This window comes from Lissotriton helveticus, chromosome 6 (genome assembly GCF_964261635.1).
Source record: "Lissotriton helveticus chromosome 6, aLisHel1.1, whole genome shotgun sequence".
Lineage (NCBI taxonomy): Eukaryota > Metazoa > Chordata > Amphibia > Caudata > Salamandridae > Lissotriton > Lissotriton helveticus.
The window spans coordinates 1131267344-1131287727 of record NC_136067.1 but is presented as its reverse complement, the minus strand read 5'-3'; the positions used below and the strand labels follow the sequence as shown (position 1 = coordinate 1131287727).

Sequence of the window (20384 nt, the reverse complement as noted above, 5' to 3'; positions counted from 1 at the left end):
TTCTGAAGATCTATCTAAAATCAGTGTCCCAGTAATGTAGTTTGGTTGTGCTTGGATGACCCCTATTTACATCCAGGGAAGTCCTTAGACTCCTTAGTGAATGCCTCAGTACTCTTTTAAGGACAAAGCGGGTTTGATTTTTTAGGCCAGCTTCCTCGATGACCTGGACCAATGGTATCAAAGGAGAAGGGAAGCCTGGTTCGCAAAAAAGGGTAATATTTATACCCCAATTCTTGAAACCAGCGCTTTCTGCATGAATGAGATAGTTCTCCTGATTGTCTTGATGGCTTCGCCCATCAGCGGTGATTCAGAATGGATGCATTTTATTGCTATGAAGTCTGTTGTACATAGGCTGGCTATGGTGGGAATGTGTGATGACAGCAGTAGGATGTTACTTCTGTCAAGGATATCGCCCATGCCTCTTGATTTATAGTTCAGTTTGAAGATGAGAGTATTTCTGTCAGGCTGCCGGTTGGTCTCCTCCTGAGATTGAAAGATTGTGGCTCCCAAATGAGAGGTAACTTGCCTGTTTTGCTCGAGCTGTGTTTGGTCCCGTTCTTCAAATCTTCTCCCGATTGCCCTTGTAGCAGCGGTGATGGGTGCAGCCTAGTTGGAGATGCCTGTTACGCAGTGTTGGTTTCTCTCAGTGCTTTTTCCGAGACAGCGATTGAAACAGTGGCTAAGGAGAGGGGCAGATTGACAGTCTATGTAATATGGTTTTACCCACTTCATGTGCTCACGTCGCCTGCTACTTCCACCGAGGGGCCCTCTTTTGCAAGCCAGGGTGGTGCGCTGGCTGAAAGTGTGGAGCTGCTGTGGATAGTAGCTGGGGTCTCAAAAATATTCCTCCCAGAGCCTTGCAGATGAGGGGCCTCTTCAGTTGGATGTTGCTTAGGGTCTCCTGGGAGCTCTGATGTTCAGCTAACTTGTTCCGTAGCGGTGTCCGTTTTCTGTTCTATTATGGGGCTAAAAATTGGGTAGATATCTACAAGATTTTGAACTGGTTTTTAGTTCCGGTCCTTCCTCCCCCTGAGTCCTCCTTTGCCTTGCATTTGTTTATTTCCGGGGTAACTTCTGAGGGCAGAATGTTGTATCTGAACAAGTCTTGAGACCTGAGGGAGACATGGCGGTTAGATGGCTCATTTATGAGTCATGGACTCTTATCCTTTAGCCCCCTTGTATCTTGTTGGAAGTTTGTTCTGCGTGACTAGTAGGAGGGGTTATTGCAGGGCCGTGCTCTTCGTGGGGTTGCATGTTGAACATGTTTTACGGCAGGGTGCGACTGCCCGAGGGCTCCCTTTTCAGATCCTTGCATAGACTGCTGATCATGGAAGAGAATTGCCCATAAAGCGATCTATGGCAAAGCCCCAGCCTACATAAAGGAACGCCTTAAGACCTACGTACCAGGGCGCTCGCTTCGTTCAGCAGAGGCATACAACCTGGCGACCCGCAGATGCACTCGCAGATGCACCCTGGCATCGAAAGGGGGGAGAACCTTCTCTGTCATACTCCCTAAACTCTGTAATCAGCTGCCAGACCATCTACGCAAAGAACCAGTGCTCCTCTTATTCAGGAAACAACTAAAAACACTGCTGTTCAGGGAAGCACTGACCACCGTCTAAACCTCCCATCATTGTTGGACTTCTTGATCTGTCCACATCGTTTTCAGCCTCGCCTCCAAAACGCTTAGAGACCTGTCGGTGATTAGCGCTATACAAATACAAGGAGGATAGTTTGTCTACGATAACGCCACATCCGCAACTAAGTTGTGCACCAAGTGAGTCGGCATGTGCCTGCTTGATAAGTAACTTTAGATCTTCCTAGCTTCCCTTCAATGACTGCAACAAAAACTGCCAAGGTGTTAAGCTTCACGTCCATTTTGTCTGACTGATATTTGAGAGCCTCCACCAGAAGTTGCAGTTTTTAGCAGAGATGCCCAGCCACTGTCCGTACTAGTTTGGTCTGTGCTTGGTCGATCCTTACTGCATGGGTTAACCTTTTCTCCTCCGGTTGCACTCGAGGCCACCACCTCAACTTGTGTGAAGGCAGTCAAGTTGGAGGCCAAGGGTGCGTCCTGTGAGTAGACTGTTAACATATCCTCTTTTTCTAGCGTGCCCAGGTATGATAGCAATTCTTGCTCCTCCGATGGGTGACCTAGGATTTCCTCATGGTTCACGTGATGAGTGATATGGTTTGTCACAGTTCAATGGTGAAGAGAGCTGTGAGGTTGAAATTGGTTGAGAGTTCAGGACCTTATTTTCCAAAGGGGATGGATTATCCTCCTGGGCTATGGTTAAGGTCTGGTTTACTTGACAGCTCTGCAGCCTTGTGTTGGGTCTTTTGACTTTTTGTGTGTCATATTCATCTGTGAACCTTTTTTGTGGTCCTGGCGTGAGGGGGACTGGGTCCCATGCTGTTGTGTTGGGGCGTTGCTCGCCCCTACTCGGTGATACTGGACCAGAGTCCTTGTCGTGGGCTACAATGACATCCAAGTAAAAACAGAATATCCCTGGGTTGTTCCACACTCAATTGAAAAGAACTCTACTCACAATAGAATCCAGAGTTCAAATAAAAACAATGCTACAGCCCATGTAATAGACACAAAAAATGTATTGTCAAGATCGAGAATTATCACAAAACGTTCTTTTTATTATTAAAAATATGTTTTTATTTTACAAGCATCTCATTAAAATAATCACAGGTACTATATGTCTCAAATTCATATAAAGTTAAAAAAAACACTCCAAAACAAATGGAATGAAAATTACTTCTACGAATTATGTAAGCGCATTGCTTACATAATTCGTGGAAGTAATTGGATCTGTAGATACTTAAAAAAAAAATTGTATCCAGACCTAGTTATAAAACGGTTCGAACGGATATTTTTGTTGAATGACAAAGCATATTGTCTATCCTTTCTCTCTCTATGTTATTTATATGAATTTGAGACATACAATACCTGTGATTATTTTAATGAAATTCTTGTAATATAAAAACATATTTTTAATAATAAAAATAACTTTTTGTGATAATTCCTGGTCTTGACGATACATCTTTTGTGACTATTACATGGGCAGTAGCATTGTTTTTATTTGAACTCGGTATTCTATTGTGAGTAGAGTTCTTTTCAATTGAGTGTGGAACAACCAAGGCATATTCTGTTTTTACTTGTCAGTAGTACCCTATTCCCATGGTGAGGTAGAAGGGGTCCCTCTCTTTCTTTCATGTACGATGATATCCACCCAGACCGTTGGCCCCATTTGTCTTAGCGCTGACAGTGCTTGATCGTAGATTGGCGGGCTTACTGCGGCGATACGACTGGGTCCTGACCCCCCATCTTCCTTGATGTTGGATAGTTGGGAGGTGCTTTCCCTCACTAGAGTGCTAGCTTCTAGCACGTGAAGAGAAGGCTGCAGGCCTTAAAGCTTGCTGCTGCTCGAGAAGAGGACCGACCTTCTGTCTTTCAAAAAGTAGAAATTTGAATACATTTGGGCTGAAATTAGCTGGTGCGACATTTCTGTTGCCTCGCTAGTGTTACTGCTTGTTGCATCTTCTTTGTCTGACTTAATCACTATGACTGAGGAGCTAGACTGATTCTGTGCATGATTTAGAGCCAAATCTGATTTCCTCTTGCGCTTTCCCCCTCACAAATTTGCAGGGGGGAGGTCTGTTTACTCGTTCAGACCTCATCGGAAACTGTCCTATTGACCACCAATATCGGGCATGGTAGTCCGTAGTCAGTAGATACTTCTCTTATTGGGTATGAGTCCAGGCGGATAGATTGCATGGGTTGCCTTTTGGTTGGGTGGCGCCGCAACACTCACACCTCGTGGATAGTTTCTTATTGGGCAGGGGGCACGAGCACGCACACCTTGTGTGTAGAGGACGTGCCTAAGTGGACTGTGAGAGCCAAGAAGAGTGGGAAGCAGTTGAGGGGGTGAATGGAGTGCCACAGAGCTGCAAGTCACACCAAGACCTGGCGTGGGCGCTTCTGCTGCCCTGCCCGCTCACCTTCTGGCAGGGTGCCCCTACAGGGTAACCTATGTGTACTTGTCCTAACCCTGTGCTCCCGATGCCCTTTTTGCCAGGTTAATCATGTATGTTGTCCTGTGTTCAGACGACACCATCACACCCCCTCCTTGTAGGTTCGTGGTGGGGGCGGGGAGGCAACCCTTCTGGCCCTGCTCTCTGGTCGCGCTCCCCTTCACCCCCTCGCCTTTGCTTTCAGTGACCTTGCTACGCCGATAGTATGAGCAGGTGCCCGAGCTGCTGGCGCTCATACTGCCAGGGGACATCGCAACAATGCGCCCACTAATTGTCTCTCTCTCACACCTTACATTACAGAGAAGCTGTGAGGTAGAGGCCATGGCATAGGGAGTATTGCTACCTACTGTTATTGCGTTAGAGGAAGCCTGAATCACACCTTACTATCAAACTTGTCAATCTAGTTTTTCAAAACAGCAGTTGTGTCCCCAGGTGCTAAAAGTGGAGCCCCTGCCCTAAAATCATCCCTAGCTATTTATTCAGAAGCACTGCACAGCAATAAAAACATCTCAGAGGATTGTTATGACAGCTGATCTTAATATGCTAGAATTTACATTTTTATATGCGTAACTCTTAATCTTGTGTGAATTTGCCATATGACAAGTTCACTGGTTTAGGCACTGTTTAATATCCCTCAGAGATGTCATTGCGTCTACAATGAACAAGCATTTACAATGCAATAGGTCTCGCATTATTAAAGTTTGAGCTATTGGCATTGTAAATGACAATGCCTTTTATTCATTTGCATCGGAGAGTAAACAAGCACTTTGTACTTATAGTCCATGCTTATGAGAAGCAAGGCTGGCAGTCTCTTTTACTGACAGTCTTGCTCATCGTAAGCAAGGACTATACATTCAAAGTGCGTGTTTATGCACCGATTGCAGGTTTTAAAAACAAATGAATAAAAGGCATTGTCATTTACAATGCTAATAGCTCAAACTCTTGCAAATGCGAGACCTATTGCATTGCAAATGCTTGTTTCCTCTGCTGTTCATGCTGTACAACATGAACAAAAACATTGGTAGAGCCAGCATGTCTCTAAGGCCAAACCTACTTACTGTCTTTGCTAGTGCTTATTTTTTTTTGCTCACCACTCTCGCTCATTGGCCACAGCAATTCTGGATTGAACGACCCCGTAATTCTCTCACCCCACTTAAAGCAAAGCACACAGTGCACATTGCACATTAGGAAAGAGAACTAATTTGAAATAAAAGGACTTTGGGGATGAGTTGGTCGATGGATGCGTGAGTGGGTAAGGATGAGAGAATGAATAGGTGGACGGACAGGTGAAAGATTGGCAGAGTAAATGGAAATCTGAGATGATGGATGAATGGATGGATGAAATTTACTGATGGATGGGTAAGTGAAAGGATGGATGCATGCATAGATAATGCATGCTTGAATAGGTGGATGGATGAAATGGTTAAAGATTGAATGATGGATAAAAGAATGAATGGATGACAGAATAATAACGTGCATGTGGATGAAAACGCTGTATATTGTACAATACTGCAAGTTTCCTTTGTACATTCCCAAAGGCTGGTGTTTATCATGGTCTTTTAGAGCCAAGCACAACCACAACTGCAACCAGGACTGCAGATCGTCATTGGTCAGCGGCCTCACTGCTGCAGATGGTGTTTGCCGTACACAGCTCATTATTCAAGACTCGCCTACTCTTCCCCCGGTTCCATCCAACATTGGTTGGGGACTGTCAGTGATGACCTGGGGTATGCATGTATATGGGAGTGCAGGCAGCTCCAGTGTATGCACGATCATGGGAGTGCAGGCAGCTCCAGTGTATGCATGTCCATGGGAGTACAGGCAGCTCCAGTGCATGCACGATCATGGGAGAGCAGGCAGCTTCGGTGTATGCACGATCATGGGAGTGCAAGCAGCTTCGGTGTATGCACGATCATGGGAGTGCAGGCAGCTCCGGTGTATGCACGATCATGGGAGTGCAGGCAGCTCCGGTGTATGCACGATCATGGGAGTGCAGGCAGCTCCGGTGTATGCATGTCCATGGGAGTGCAGGCAGCTCCAGTGCATGCACGATCATGGGAGAGCAGGCAGCTTCGGTGTATGCACGATCATGGGAGTGCAGGCTGCTCAAGGTATGCACGATCATGGGAGTGCAGGCAGCTCCAGTGTATGAACGATCATGGGAGTGCAGGCAGCTCCGGTACTGACAGTCGAGCAGCTCTGTTGCAGTCGGTGATTGCTGCTTCTGTATTTCCTCCTTGGACTCTGTAACTACCCCCACCAAGACAAAGCTAGGAGCCCACCCCTGTTTTAATGGTGGGCCACAAGATGTCGGATGTCTGTGAACGGTGGGGGATTTCCTTTCTTCATGGCAGAGCTCAGCGCATTGCTACTGCCAACTGTGGTTGTAAGTTGGTAATCATCCTTCTCTTCTAGGTGCCAGCTTCTTGTAGTGGGTTCACCCACTGAACACTTTGTGAATCTTCTGGAAGGCTCCTAGACCCTGGCATTTCCATGCTGTCCACGCACTCATGTCACTTGGACCTCACCTAGCGTCATGAGGTCTCCCTCGGCTACAGCGGCCATTATAGTTCATCAACTCCTCTGCTATGTCCTTTGCCTTTGCTGCCTTTCTACAAAGGCAACTCCAGTACCATGCTCAGCTTTCTGCCAGCTCCTTCCTTCAAGGTCAGCTTTCGAAGCAACTTCTCCTGGCAGGCTGTGTAACTTTACCCGATTCTGGGCCCAACCCTGTTGAAAGGGGAGCTGGCTGTGGTACCCCAACCCTGGACCACAGACGAGGTTCTGGGTCACTACTGGTGCGGGACCTGGATTCAGGTAGAGAAATATTGGCACACTGGCTGCAAGTTTCTTCCCCATCCTTGTACTAAAATTGCAGAGAGTATTTGTGTGTTGCAACAGTCGATTTTAAGCACGGCTCTTTTGTCAGTAGAATCCCAAAAAGGGTATGAAAGAAAGAGAAACTGTCCTCCTAAACCTCCTGCTAACCTGTTGTAAGTAATTCATGTTCGAAAAATTTAAATCATTACATGATCAGAATCACACATTGTAATTACGCATAAAATAAAACGAGTAATAATACACCCGGCATAGTATTGATAGAGATTTTGAAGAAATACAGACAATGGTATTTCATGGTAGAGTTCTAAGCCAAGTTAACAGTAGTAGTTAAAACAAGGTCAAAGTTATATAAATGAATTTTTCCTTATACAGCAAGAGGAGAACGTTCTGGGGTTGTGGAAGAAAGGGAATAAAATGCAAAGTGCAAACTATTGTGGCCTCGTCCTGCTTGGGGCTCAAGCAAAATCCTGCTACTCTGTTTGGGGGGTGGGATAATGGGCCAGAAAAGGATATGGAAAACTCCCTAATTTTCAATGGGACCCCTCTTTCTTCTCTCCAACCAAACGTCTTATTCATTACAAAACATCCCTGGAATGTCCCAAAGGTGCTCTGCAGATGGGGTAGGTATTAAAGCCTGATTTGCCACTCTAAAAGGTTTACCACTGTCAGTCCTCGCCGTTCCAGTGAGCCGATAGCACTCAAACTTGATAAGGAGTATGCACATGATGCGTCCTCCAGAAGCCACTCTGGGTCTCAATCCATGTTACAACGAGACCCATTGGCTATGCCAATGCTTGTTCTCTAGATGATACCAGTTGGAAGAGGAGGCGTGTTTGCTCTCCAAGTGCTCTGTATTTCTGCTTCTTTAATGTTTGATCCAGGTGCTGGGGAATGTCCTCTGTAGTTGACCACACTACTCGTGGTATTCACAAAGATTTGCGCATAGCGGACCCAGCTGCACTCTGTTGTGAGGGTCCAGTTCTATGAATGAACTTCCCTACTCTCTGGTTGCAAGGGCTGATACATTCTCGGTGGCCGCTACTGTACATAACTGAACGAAAAAGGCGCTGTTCCTACAGATATCCACCAGGCCATGTTTGAGTGATTGCACTGCGAACAATAAAAGGGCATTGCCTCCAAACAGATTACACGCCAACATGTGTCAGCTGGGCATCAACTAGGTGAAATGGCAATTTTTAAATGCATTAATGTGAGGTTAAATTTGGTATTGAAGAATAATGTTTTCACCAGGAACATTATAAAAATAAAAGCATGGAAAACATCAGCACACGTTTTCAAACTCCCTTTAAAAGAAAGGAGGGCTGCGCACACTTGCTACGATCTTTTCTTGTGGGGTGCTCTGAAGAGCAAAGTCATGTGTGCTATTAAGGTGGAAACTATGGAAAATGTATTTCACACGGAATTGTCATAGTTTGTTCCTCACATCCCTTTTAGTCCGCCCCACGTGCTGTTATGGTATGCTGCTCGGTGAGTTAAACTCCATCTGTGATAAATTGTCAACAGATTTCTAGTTGGGTCCCGTAAGATGTCGGGCCAGTCTTTCAGTCTTCTGAGGTCGATAAATAGAGCACCATTAAATTGGGTATTAAAAGAATGTTAATTCCGGCTTCGATCGCTGCGGACGTGAAGCATGGGGAGGTTGTACTAGGCATGCGTAGTGCGATGCGCAGGCTGGTTGGCAACTGGCAAGGTTGGTATCGTAAATGACAACTGCAGTAGTAAGGCTGGCACGGTGGGGACGAGGATGGCACGCTGCAGATCCAACCTTCTCTGCCACCACCAACCTTGTGCCCTCAGAGCCCTTGCAAGTCTTCGTTATCAGTTTCCTTCTTTTCAGATCTCGCCTCACCTGCTACGATGTTACGCAGTTGGCACACTAGATAGACAGCATGTTGGTCAATGCGGCTTCGAGGCGCTGGGTGCCTCATGGTGATGTCAGCTGGGGGAGTTGCTGCGTTGTTGAAAAATGCAAAGCACTGCTTATTTTCACTGCTTTGTGCAGTTATCACCCTTAAACTCCATCCGTGATAAATTGTCGACAGGTTTCTAGTTGGGTCCTGTAAGATGTCAAGCCAGTCTTTCAGTCTTCCGAGGTTGATAAATTGAGCACCATTAAATTGGGTATTAAAAGAATGTTAATTCCGGCTTCGATCGCTGCGGACGTGAAGCATGGGGAGGTTGTACTAGGCGTGCGTAGTGCGATGTGCAGGCTGGTTGGTAACTGGCAAGGTTGGTATCATAAATGACAACTGCAGTAGTAAGGCTGGCATGGTGGGAACGTGGACGGCACGCTGCAGATCCAACCTTCTCTGCCACCACCAACCTTGTGCCCTCAGAGCCCCTGCAAGTCTTCGTTACGCAGTTGGCACACTAGATACACAGCATGTTGGTCAATGCAGCTTCGAGGCGCTGGGTGCCTCATGATGATGTCAGCTGGGGGAGTTGCTGCGTTGTTGAAAAATGCAAAGCGCTGCTTATTTTCACTGCTTTGTGCAGTCATCACAGAACACAGCGAAAGCAGTATGCTGCCCAGGCAAGCTGGTTATTTATAGTACAGATTGAGGAATTTAGCAATGAGTCAGAGGCAAAGAACGGGAGACGCAATACAAACAAGCAGCACTGAAAGCGATCGCTTTCGCTACTGTAAAAAAAAAAACCAAAAAAACAAGCCCACGAGTGGTGCGCGCGCACCACTGCGAAGCATAGGTTTTCAATTATCGCGCCCATGTCTGGGCACGATAATTGAAAACATATGGGCTTTGGTGCGCGTAACAGACACCAATAGCTACGCGATCGCCTATGGCCTATTGGATGTTGTGTTAAAAAAACGACACGCACGTAAAGCCCAATCAAAATGAACAATAGGAAATTAACACGCACGAGCGTGTGGAATTTCCAGGTCCATTTTGAAAACCCCTACAAAATCCTTGCCCTGCCTACAGACTGTTCACCAAATTATTGATGTTAATATTTGTGGCTGTATATTTCCCCATCTCTGAAGTGTCCATAACGGCTGCACAATATTTCTTTATAAGAAGAACCCTGCCAAGGGCACAGCCATGGTGGGGTTAGCGGCACATGACGTCATTAGCTTGCTAGCTGAATGGACCCAAGCCAGCAATAGGGTTTTCCAATGATGAATGCCTGCCTACCTGTGCAGCAGATTACTGATAAAATCAGGAGCCGGACATAACAGGTGATGCAATTAAAGACTAGAAAAGCATGGTGACAGGCTGAGGCTGAAACTAAATGGCTCTACAACTATTACAGTTAATAAACCATAGAAATTGAAAAAGTGAAGATGAACAGGTGAAAGTCAACAAAGTCCGAGCTACTAGTGGGACTGAATAAATTTGAGGCAATATTTGTTTCCGATTTCTTTTTATAAACACTAGAAAACCATAATATCTGGCAATTGTTTGTGGCACTGAAATAAACAAACATTGATAACCACCAATCTTCGTGATTTTGCAAAACACAGTAAAATAGCGATTGTGAGTCACAAAAAGCAAATAACGGGAATCATGCATATTAATTTACATTAACATTAGGAGTAACAAAATGATGGCTACAGTATGATTTCTTGTGCTGTAATTTCAACATATGGTAAGCATGTACTTTTATTTTATTAATTCTGTGAGGACATATTAATTGCATTTGGTGTATGAAGTATGTTTTTCATGGCAGGTGTGCAAATTATGGTTTACTGATCTAACTATAACTAAAGAATGTCAGGTTCTTTTTGTTTTAAGCTTCTGAGGCGAGCCGATCGGGAGCTCGCCTCAGAAGCTCCGGGACTTGAGATCACTTTCTTGTGAAAATCTCTGATTATGCCCCCATCCACCCTGCTACCGGACAACCCTGAGGAAAGAAGAGTGGCTGCAACAATACTATCCCTGATACACCCGCAAAGTAGTGATTTTGAGCAGGAATCCTACCTGAAGGTTTCGTCGACAACTACGCCTCCCCGAGACTGCCTCTGACCCAAAAAGAGTTTTCGAGCCTCCCGAGCGCTGGTTGGAGTGGACGCTGCAGTTTTTGCAGGGTGAGTCGCTTCCTGTCCGCATCGCGCCCGATCTTGTTGCGCTCCAGGCGTGAATTTATGTGGCAATAGCACCCGCCGCAGCCATCGAGACTCTGGTTATGGCGCTGACTCGCTGGCTCAATCTTCATTTGCGCCTGGGTTGAAGATCGCCTTAATGGGGTATTTGAATGTATGAGCTCCAAGGGGCTGTTGAATGAGCCCGCTTCTGAGCTTGAACGCCGAGCAACTCCAGTCCGGCGGGGCTGGCTTGTGGAGCCATTCTGCCCTGGGAGTATTTCTTTCTTCTGGCCACACGTTCCTCCTGAGGGGAGGCGGAGGAGTCCTGACTGGCTGCGCCTGCTGAACACTGCATGGGTCTCGTCTAGGATGCTGAACGGGTAGTGGCTGGTGCTTCCCCCCCCCCCCACCCCGGCTGATGTTAGGAAGAGGTCTTAGGTACGGTCCTTTGATGGACCTCCAGGGTGCGGGTGTTCTTATTGCCAGAGTTCGGTTTCATTTCTGCCTGGATTGGTGGGGGCAGTCCCAGGATTGACTTCCTGGTTACCGGCGTTTCCATCATACCGTTTCTGCCCTGATTACTGAGGCGCGGGTTCGGGTCTGACATACCGAGTGGTGGTGTCTCCCTCCCGCCTCCGCAGCGCCTTTTACCCGGACTATTAAGGTGAGAACCGGGCATAGGGATTCTGATAGAGCCTCTCATTGCAGCACGAGTCACAGTTGTTGACTAAGTATCTAAACTTTATTGATACCAAATTGAATGAAGTCTGCAGGGGTTGCAGAGCTATTGCCGATCCGAGCACGAGTCTCTCAAGATCTTACCCCATACAGGTCTGCATGGAAGGGCAACCATTTTGTCTGTTTTTCCTGGGGGTTACTAGGGGTCACCCATCTGGTCTCCTGGCATAACTTGTGGAAGCTGAGGACGGGAGCTCCCAGATCTTCTCTGCCCGCCTGAGCCACTGAAAGTGTAATAGGCGTGCTCCATCCTCAGCCCCTGGCAGCCATCTTGGAGTGGTAACTCTACACACAGGGAAATCCCAAAGCAATAATCCCAAGTAATATTGGTGGGCTCATAGGGTTTGCTAATTTTACATGAGTGAGTTGCAAAACCACAGACAAAAAGAAAGCCTACAATACTAATACTTGCTGTTCTTTGGCGTGCATTTTCTGTTGATCTGGGGGCCGCCATTTTATGCCGAGGTTGCTGTGACTCCTACTCTGGGCCCACCATCCTGTTGGCCTCGACCAATTCCTGCGTGTACAACTAGCCTTCTTTCATTAGTCTGTCCAAACCTGCCATTGTTTGCCATCATTGCTGCGGCAGTCCTGGAGAAATGTGTAATGGGAGTGCTTTTATGGGTGCTTCTTTGCGTGTATGAGGGGGTGTGTGCAAACACACATGTGTGTGTGTGCCTGTGCGTGTATGAAAGTCTAGGTTCACATTTCTGTGTGCTTGTGCATATCTGTGCGTGTGATGGTGTGGACATGTATTTGGGTGTTTTTGTATTAGAGCATGTGATTCTATGTGTGCGAGCAGATGTTTCTGTATGTGTGCTTATGTATGTGCATGTGATGGTGTGTGCAGGTATTTGAGTGTCTTTGTATTAGAGCATGTGATTGTATGTGTGCTTGTGGATGTTTCTGTATGCGTACTTGTATGCGCCCTCTGTTCGCGTATGAGATTGTGTGCGCACATTCGTGTGTGCTTGTGCATGTTTGTGCGTGTGATGGTGTGTATGTATTTGTGTGTACGTCCTTGGGTATTAATTAAAAAAAAATTTGAGCATGTGATTGTATGTGTGCTTGTGTGTGTGTGCGTGTCTGCGTGTATGATGCTGTGAGCACATTTGGGTGTGCTTGTGCATGTCTGTGCATGTGACTATGTTTGCGTGTGCATGTATTTGGCTGTTTTTGTATTAGAGCATGGGATTTTATGTGTGCTTGTGTTCTTGGATGTTTTCTGTCTATGTGCTTGGGTGTGTGCGTCAGTGCGCATATGAGAGTGTTTGCTCACATTTGTTTCTGCATGTCTGTGCGTGTGATGGTGTGTGCACGCTGGATTTGTTATTCTCTGGCGGCCGCTGTCCTGGATATTGACTTTAACTAGCATATGCCTGACCTTTGGATGGCCACCAGTGTACCAGAGTATAGTACAGTCCCCTGCCTGACCCCAAGATGGCTTCCATAGTGGCCCCCTACACGTTGTTTTACTTCCCTGGGACAACAATTGGACATTGACCAGACCATGAACCTATCCCCTAACCTGCCTACACATCAGGACTTGGAACCTGCGGAACTTACCCCAGACTGTGGAGACCTAGCGATTTGGCTGATGCCCGGTGGAGCTACCATATAGCTAAAGAGGAGATGGGTTGTGTACTCAAACCCCCCCCCCCCCCCACCCCGCCTGCCATCACCTACCAAGCCGGATCTTGGGCAGATTTTCCACTCGTCTCTACGCCCTATCTTCCTCCTACCGCTTTACGCTATCCCCTTACCCTTGCTCCATTCACCTTGTCCCCTATGTTCTTTAAATGCTTTTCTTGATACTTATGTATATTTTTAACTGACGTAAATTGCAACATTATTATTCCTCATGTTAGGCGCTCTGATTCCTTCGGGTCTAGCCAGCGCTATATAATAACTCATTAATTATATCTGTTCCCATTTAGTACTCTTTCTCTCTTTGTCTACCTACCTAGCTCCTATCCCCTCTCCCCTGAATCTCTCATCTTGCTTGCTAGTCTGCCCAGCCCCCTGTCCTTTGTGCCCTTTGACTAAGCACTCCTTCTCCCCTTGTTGGGGAAAGATCCAATATTTATACTCTGGAGTCTCGGGGAACCCGCTGAGAGAGTCCACTGCGCCAAGGGAGCCACTGACAGCTGAAGTATGGTATGGCACCCCTTGCCAAAGCACTCCCTCTCCCCTTTTTGGGGTAGGATCCAGTATGTTGGCCTTGGAGTCTCAGAGACCCCTCTGAGAGAGTCCACTGCGTAAAGGGAGCCTCCTGCAACTGAGATAGGGAAGTGATACCACTTCCCCTGGGATCACTGCTTATTGGACTTTGGACGTTGCTTTGACTCATCTACCAGTTTGTGTCCCTGTCGCCCTTCCCCTCCTCTTTCCATGCGGTGTCCTTCACCCTCCCCTCCTCTTTACCACCTTCATTACCTGTCTACTTCCCCAGCTCCTTCCCCCTCCTCTGAATCTTTCCCCCTGCCTGCTTTTCCCAGTCGCATTTGTGCTTATTGTTTATCTCGACCTTACAAGTAACTATGTTGCCATGCTCTAATAACTGTGTAACCTTTATAACGATGTAACCTGTAACTATGATCTGATGCTCATGTAAAGTGCTCTGATACCTCGGGGTCTAGCCAGCGCTATATAAAACCTTTAAAATAAAAATAAAACACAAAAAAACATATTTACTGTGTAGTGAAGTACATTTTAAGGTCTTTGAAACATTCATTAAGGTGCTAAGATTAAAGCTATCCACAATATATTAACTGTTTATTGTAGATGGAAAAAGTGTTATACTGGTGGTGTAAGCATATTTGTGAAGTGTGTGGATTAGGTGGATGGTGAATGATAATGTCTCTATATCATGTTACACACTGCCACCATAAGACCTTTGCTCTGGGCAATGGTTGCGGACTGCAGGGAATGGCATAGCTATGCCAGATGTGAAATCTACCTTGCAGCAAATCACCACTGCATGTAACCTTTGGTTGTGGGCAACAGTGGTTTGCTGTGGGCAACTAACCTCCTATGTAGCCAACCACCATCTGCACATACAGTTTGAATTTTAAACCCAATTTTGCCATCTCTTCGGTTGTGCAAATCCATCATCAAATCGTGCCAAAATTATTAGCATTCCACATTTTTTATCTAAATTAAAATACCTAAACTAAATAAACATTATTATTATTATATTTAAACTTATATGGCGCAACAGCTACCCGGAGGTTTCCCGGCGCCTATGGACACATGCTGAGAAGAGGAATAATTAATGGAGCTTACTGATTGAATAGCCATGTCTTGATGACTTTCCGGAATCTGACATAGTTGTGTTTATGGCGAAGTAAAAGTGGTAATGAATTCCACAATGCAGGAGCCAGTTGCACAAAAGAACGACCACCCATCCGAGCCCGTTTAAACCTCGGTATCACAAATTTGGCTTGCTTAGGCGAGCGTAGATGACGAGTGGGGATGTATTGTTTAACCAGCGCACTAAGATAGCTGGGAGCCTTTCCGGCGTTGATTCTATGCATAAAGCAGAGTGCTTTAAATTTAGATCGATTTTCGATCTTTAGCCAATGTAGGTCACAAAGGTATCTTGTGATGGGGTCATTCTAGGAAGCCGGTATAAGAGCCTGGCTGCAGCGTTTTGGACTACTTGCAGCCTACGAATGACATCCTTTTTGGCCCCGAGGTATAAGACATTCCCATAGTCTAACCTTGACACAATCAAGGCTTGGACCACCGTATTTTGCGCCCCATCTGGCAGCATCCATAGGAACTTTCTCAGCCGTTTCAAAATGGCTAAGCATATTGCAGTGGTCTTAACTGCTTGTTGTCACAAAGACAATTGGTCATCAAAAATAATGCCCAAGTTGCGAACACATTGCGAAGGTTGAGGAACGGAACCCATTTGTTGCGGCCAGTGCCGTGGGCCCCAGGATGAGGAGCTCCGTTTTGCCTCCATTTAACTTCAATTTGTTAGAATGCATCCATTCGGCAATCTTTTGAAGGCCTATTTGAAGAGAACAAACTATTGGGTGTGAGGTGCACTCGGTTAATCCTGCTTAACCTGCTGAGGCTTAACAAATGGTGCTGTGGCTTACAAGGGCTGTTACTCTTTGCCTGTTACATAAAGCAAACTAAATACTTGGTTTGTATTTAGTTTGCTTCCAAACTACTTGGTTTGTATTTAGTTTGCTATTTGAACAGAGGACACATTAAGCTTATTGTCTGTGGACAGAGAGAAGACAAGTTGTGTGTCATCTGCATAAGAATATATTGTAAGCCCAGCTTCTTCTGCTATGGCTGCCAGGGGGCTAATATAAAGGTTAAAAAGCATGGGCTTAAAATAGAACCCTGAGGTACTCCGTAAAGGGAAACATGAGAACTGGAGTTATTATTCTTTGAAAAAACCTGGAATGTGCCATTAGATAGAAAACTCTTTCCGAACAGTACCACCGAGACCCTTCGATTTAAGAGTTTGAACAAGGGTCTCATGGGATATGGTGTCAAAGGCGACACTCAAATCTAATAAGATGAGTGCCACTATGTTACCCTTGTCTAACCGCTGACGGCTAGTTTTCGTCACTCCCAGGAGTGTCGACTCAGTTGAGAAGCCAGTTCTGAAGCCAGATTGGGACGGATGCAAAAGATTCTGGGCATTCACAAATAGAGTCAGTTGGTTATTGACATGTTTTTCCAATATTTTGGAAAATGCGGGAAGCAGGGAGACGGGGCGGAAACATGCGGACTAATTTTGTACAGATTTTTCAAAGTATGTCAAAGTCGTTAGCAAACGAACACTTTATGCCCTTCCACTCCTCCTTAACCCAAACTCTCTTGATGGATCTACAGAACCTTTTCATTTTATAAGTAAAAGAACATGGTAAGCGCCGGTTAAATTTCACATCAATCTATAAAATGGCACCACAGTCATTAGCAAGTAAAAAATGTTCGATCCCCTCCTCCCACCTTTAAGTTTGACATTCCTATCACATCTCATTGAAATCCTAAATCCCTGCAAAACACTTAACTTGCCAACAACCTGCACTATGCTATGCAGATTCATTGAAAAGCACTACATTTATCAGTAATTTATCAACAATAAACACTTTTTTTAAACTATCTTAACGGAATGTCGTCTCAAAGAATCTTCACAAAACTCAATGATTCTTTACAACTCTTTAACTTTGCCACCTATGCCCTTGCCGGATCTTCATGAATCCTGAGATTTTTAAACTGCGCTTAACATACTAATAGCCTGCCAAACTTCATGCAGATTTACTCAACAGAACCAAAATTATCAGCATATGAAACCGTTTCTTGCCTTTTTTTTTAACTTTGCCTACCCTTAAGGATTTGGCAAAAAACTTGCCATACACGCAAAAGACTAGGCAAGCAAAATGCGTTCCACATTTCAAGAGGATTTGAGAAAGAATGCTACAGTTATTACCAAAGGAACTCTTTTTAGCCTCCCCACTCACCCCATTTTAAGTATGCCCCACTTGTCAGATTCGCATACATTTTAAAATACTAAGATTAAGCAGTTAGAGTAAGCAAAATAAGCTAAGTGTCAGCCAAATTTCATGTAAATTTTCTAGACTGTAAGTAAATCAGAAACCACCTTTATAGCTGTCAAGATAGGAGTAGTTTCTGTCCTGTAACTCCAGTTCTGTAGTAGGGGTATCTCTGTGTATAGTCATAATCTAGTGAATAGTCCTGCCCATGTGCGTGGACCCCGGAGCAATCGAAAATAATCTCTTAAGGTGTCGAAAAATGCAGAACTGCACAGTCACTTAAGAGAGAATTAAAGACAGATAATGCAGCCTATATCCACAGGCTACACTGTCCAGTACATCAACTAGAAATTCCACCAAAAATCCAAAAACAGCAAAGCCTGTCCAGATTTCCCTTGCTTTAACAGCAAAAAACCATCTGGAATGATAGAGAGGAAGACATGGACAGACAAGCCCCATAGGCTGCCATTATGTGGCTCAGAACAGGATACTGTGCCTGTAAGAGAACTTTCCAGAACTTCACAGTATCCCAAAATGCACTGCAGGTCCCTTTTACTTTCAGTTCTTTTTGAAGGCGTAACAGGCCAGACCTGTAGCATTCCTTACATGAATATCTCTCTCCACCGGGGAGGAGGGCGGGCGCTTATGACTATAACAGAGATATCCCTACTACAGAACTGGATTACAGGACAGAAACTACTCCTTCTGTAGTAGGGGATCTCTGTGTATAGTCATAATCTAGTGAATAGAATGGCAAGCCCATCCCCACACCAAAGCGGTGGTGGAGAAAAGAGAAATAACACCACTACTGTGCAAACAGATTTCGCAGCGAAGCCTGCCCAACCTGAGCGTCTGCCCTGGCATCAGTGTCCAGGCAGTAATGCTTAGCAAAGGTATGGACCGACTTCCAAGTGGCCGCCTTGCAGATTTCTGCAATTGGAATATTACGGAGCAAAGCAGTCGTGGCAGATTTGCCCCTGGTGGAATGAGCCTTAAGTTTACCCCCTAAGGTCTTATTAGCCTTTTGGTAACACAATTGTATACAGGACACAATCCACCTCGAAATGGACTGTTTAGAGGTAGCAAGACACGTCCTGATTGATAAACAAATGGTCTGACCTACGAATATCTTTGGTTTTATCCAGATACAATTTCAACACCCTCCTGACATCCAGGGAATGCAGGGACCTTTCCGCTGGAGAGGAAGGATTCTGAAAAAACGTAGGTAAAGTTATGGTCTGGTTAACATGAAAATCAGATATAACTTTTGGAAGAAATTTAGGGTGAGTACGCATAACAACCTTAGCAGCATGAAATACAGTATAAGGTTCTGGGCAACACAACGCCTGAATTTCACTCACCCTGCGGGCTGATGTAATGCCCACGAGGAACGCCGCCTTCCAGGACAGGTGCTGCAACGAAGCCTTATGAATAGGTTCAAAAGGCTCCTTCATCAATCTGGACAGCACCACATTCAATTCCCATGAAGGCGAAGGAAGCCGGACAGGAGGGAAAACTTTCTTCAAGCCTTCCAAAAAATCTTTGATCACAGGGATCCGAAAGAAGGAAGTCTGTGAAGGGCATTTCCTGTAGGCAGTCAATGCAGCCAGATGAACCTTAATGGAATGGACATTAAGGCCAGACTGCGCCAGATGTAGAAGATATGGAAGGATGACATCTTCCTTGCATGTCGTCGGGTCATAGTTCTTGGACTTGCACCAGATGCAAAACCTCTTCCACTTGTAAGCATAAGAAGTCCTAGTGGAAGGTCGCTTAGCCTCCTTCAGTATGTCCATGCAATCTTCTGGTAGAGTCAGATGGCCATATTGCACTATCTCAGGAGCCATGCCGCCAAACTCAAAGACGAGAGGTTGGGGTGCAACATCTGCCCCCCGAACTTCGTGAGAAGGTCCGGCCTGCACAGCAGCCGTATGTGATGAAGGAGAGACCGGTGAAGCAGGTCCGTGAACCACCACTGTCTGGGCCATTCCGGGGCAATCAGGATCATCCGCGCCCTGGACTGGGACAGTTTGATGAGAACCGCCGGAATCAGGGGAATGGGTGGAAAAGCGTACAGAAAGCTGTTCGACCAGTTGATCCATAACGCATTCCCCAGCGTCCCCGGCTGGTAGTACCTGGAGGCGAAGTCTCGGCATTTGCTGTTTTCGGCGGTGGCGAACAGATCTACGTCTGCAGTCCCCCACATTGCGAAGACTTCTCCTAGTACTTCGTCGTTTATGACCCATTCGTGGTTTTCCTGAATCAGTCGGCTCAGTGCATCTGCCTGAACATTCTGCACATCTGGTAGATGGGTAGCCGTTATCGCCAGTCCTCTGGCTAGAAGCCAGTGCCAGATCGCCTGCGCCTCCTGCGACAGAGTGCGCGATCTCGACCCCCCCTGCTTGTTGAGGTAATACATCGTGGTCGTATTGTCCGTCTGAACAAGCAAAGAGTTGTTCCGGAAGGACGGATGAAAGGCCTTCAGTGCAAGGTGAACAGCTCTGAGTTCCAGGAAATTGATGTGGTACGTGGACTCCGTCGGGGACCACGTCCCTTGAATCTGTAAGTCTCCGGAGTGCGCCCCCCAGCCGTGGAGCGACGCATCCGTCACGATAGTCTGCGTGGGAATGTCCTTGTGGAAGGGAACCCCTCTGAGGAGATTCTCCGCTGAACACCACCACTTCAGAGACTGAAGAGCATGCAGAGACAGTCGTATCTTGTCGTCCCAAGATCCTTTCCTCTGATCCCACTGATCCTGCAAGCACTCCTGCAATGGTCTCATGTGCAGCCGTGCGTGTGGCATGAGGAAGATACAAGAGGCCATCGACCCCAGTAGAGAAGACTGTTGTAGATGGAGCGGTCATAAGAGCCTGAGCCTGCCGAAGGAGTGATAATCGTCTCTCCGCCGAAGGAGACACGCTTGCTGACAGCGTATTGATGGAGGCTCCCAAGTACTGTATGCACTGGACCGGAGTCGGGACAGACTTGGACATGTTGATGTGCAACCCCAGCTTGTTCAAGAGAACGCACGTCTTCCGGAAGTGCGCTTGAGCTTCCGAGAAGGAGGAGGCCTTGATCAACCAATCGTCCAGGTACGGGTAGACAAACACCTTGTTCTTCCTTAGGTGTGCAGCTACCACTGCTATGCACTTTGAGAATGTTCTGGGCGCAGACTT

The 20384-nt window shown here is 46.2% G+C and overlaps 1 protein-coding gene across 8 annotated transcripts in view; it reads right to left on the bottom strand.

The window, feature by feature from the left end:
* Positions 1 to 20384, bottom strand: part of LOC144763308 (uncharacterized) — a 317771-nt gene that overhangs the window by 137556 nt on the left and 159831 nt on the right. The window lies entirely within an intron of this gene.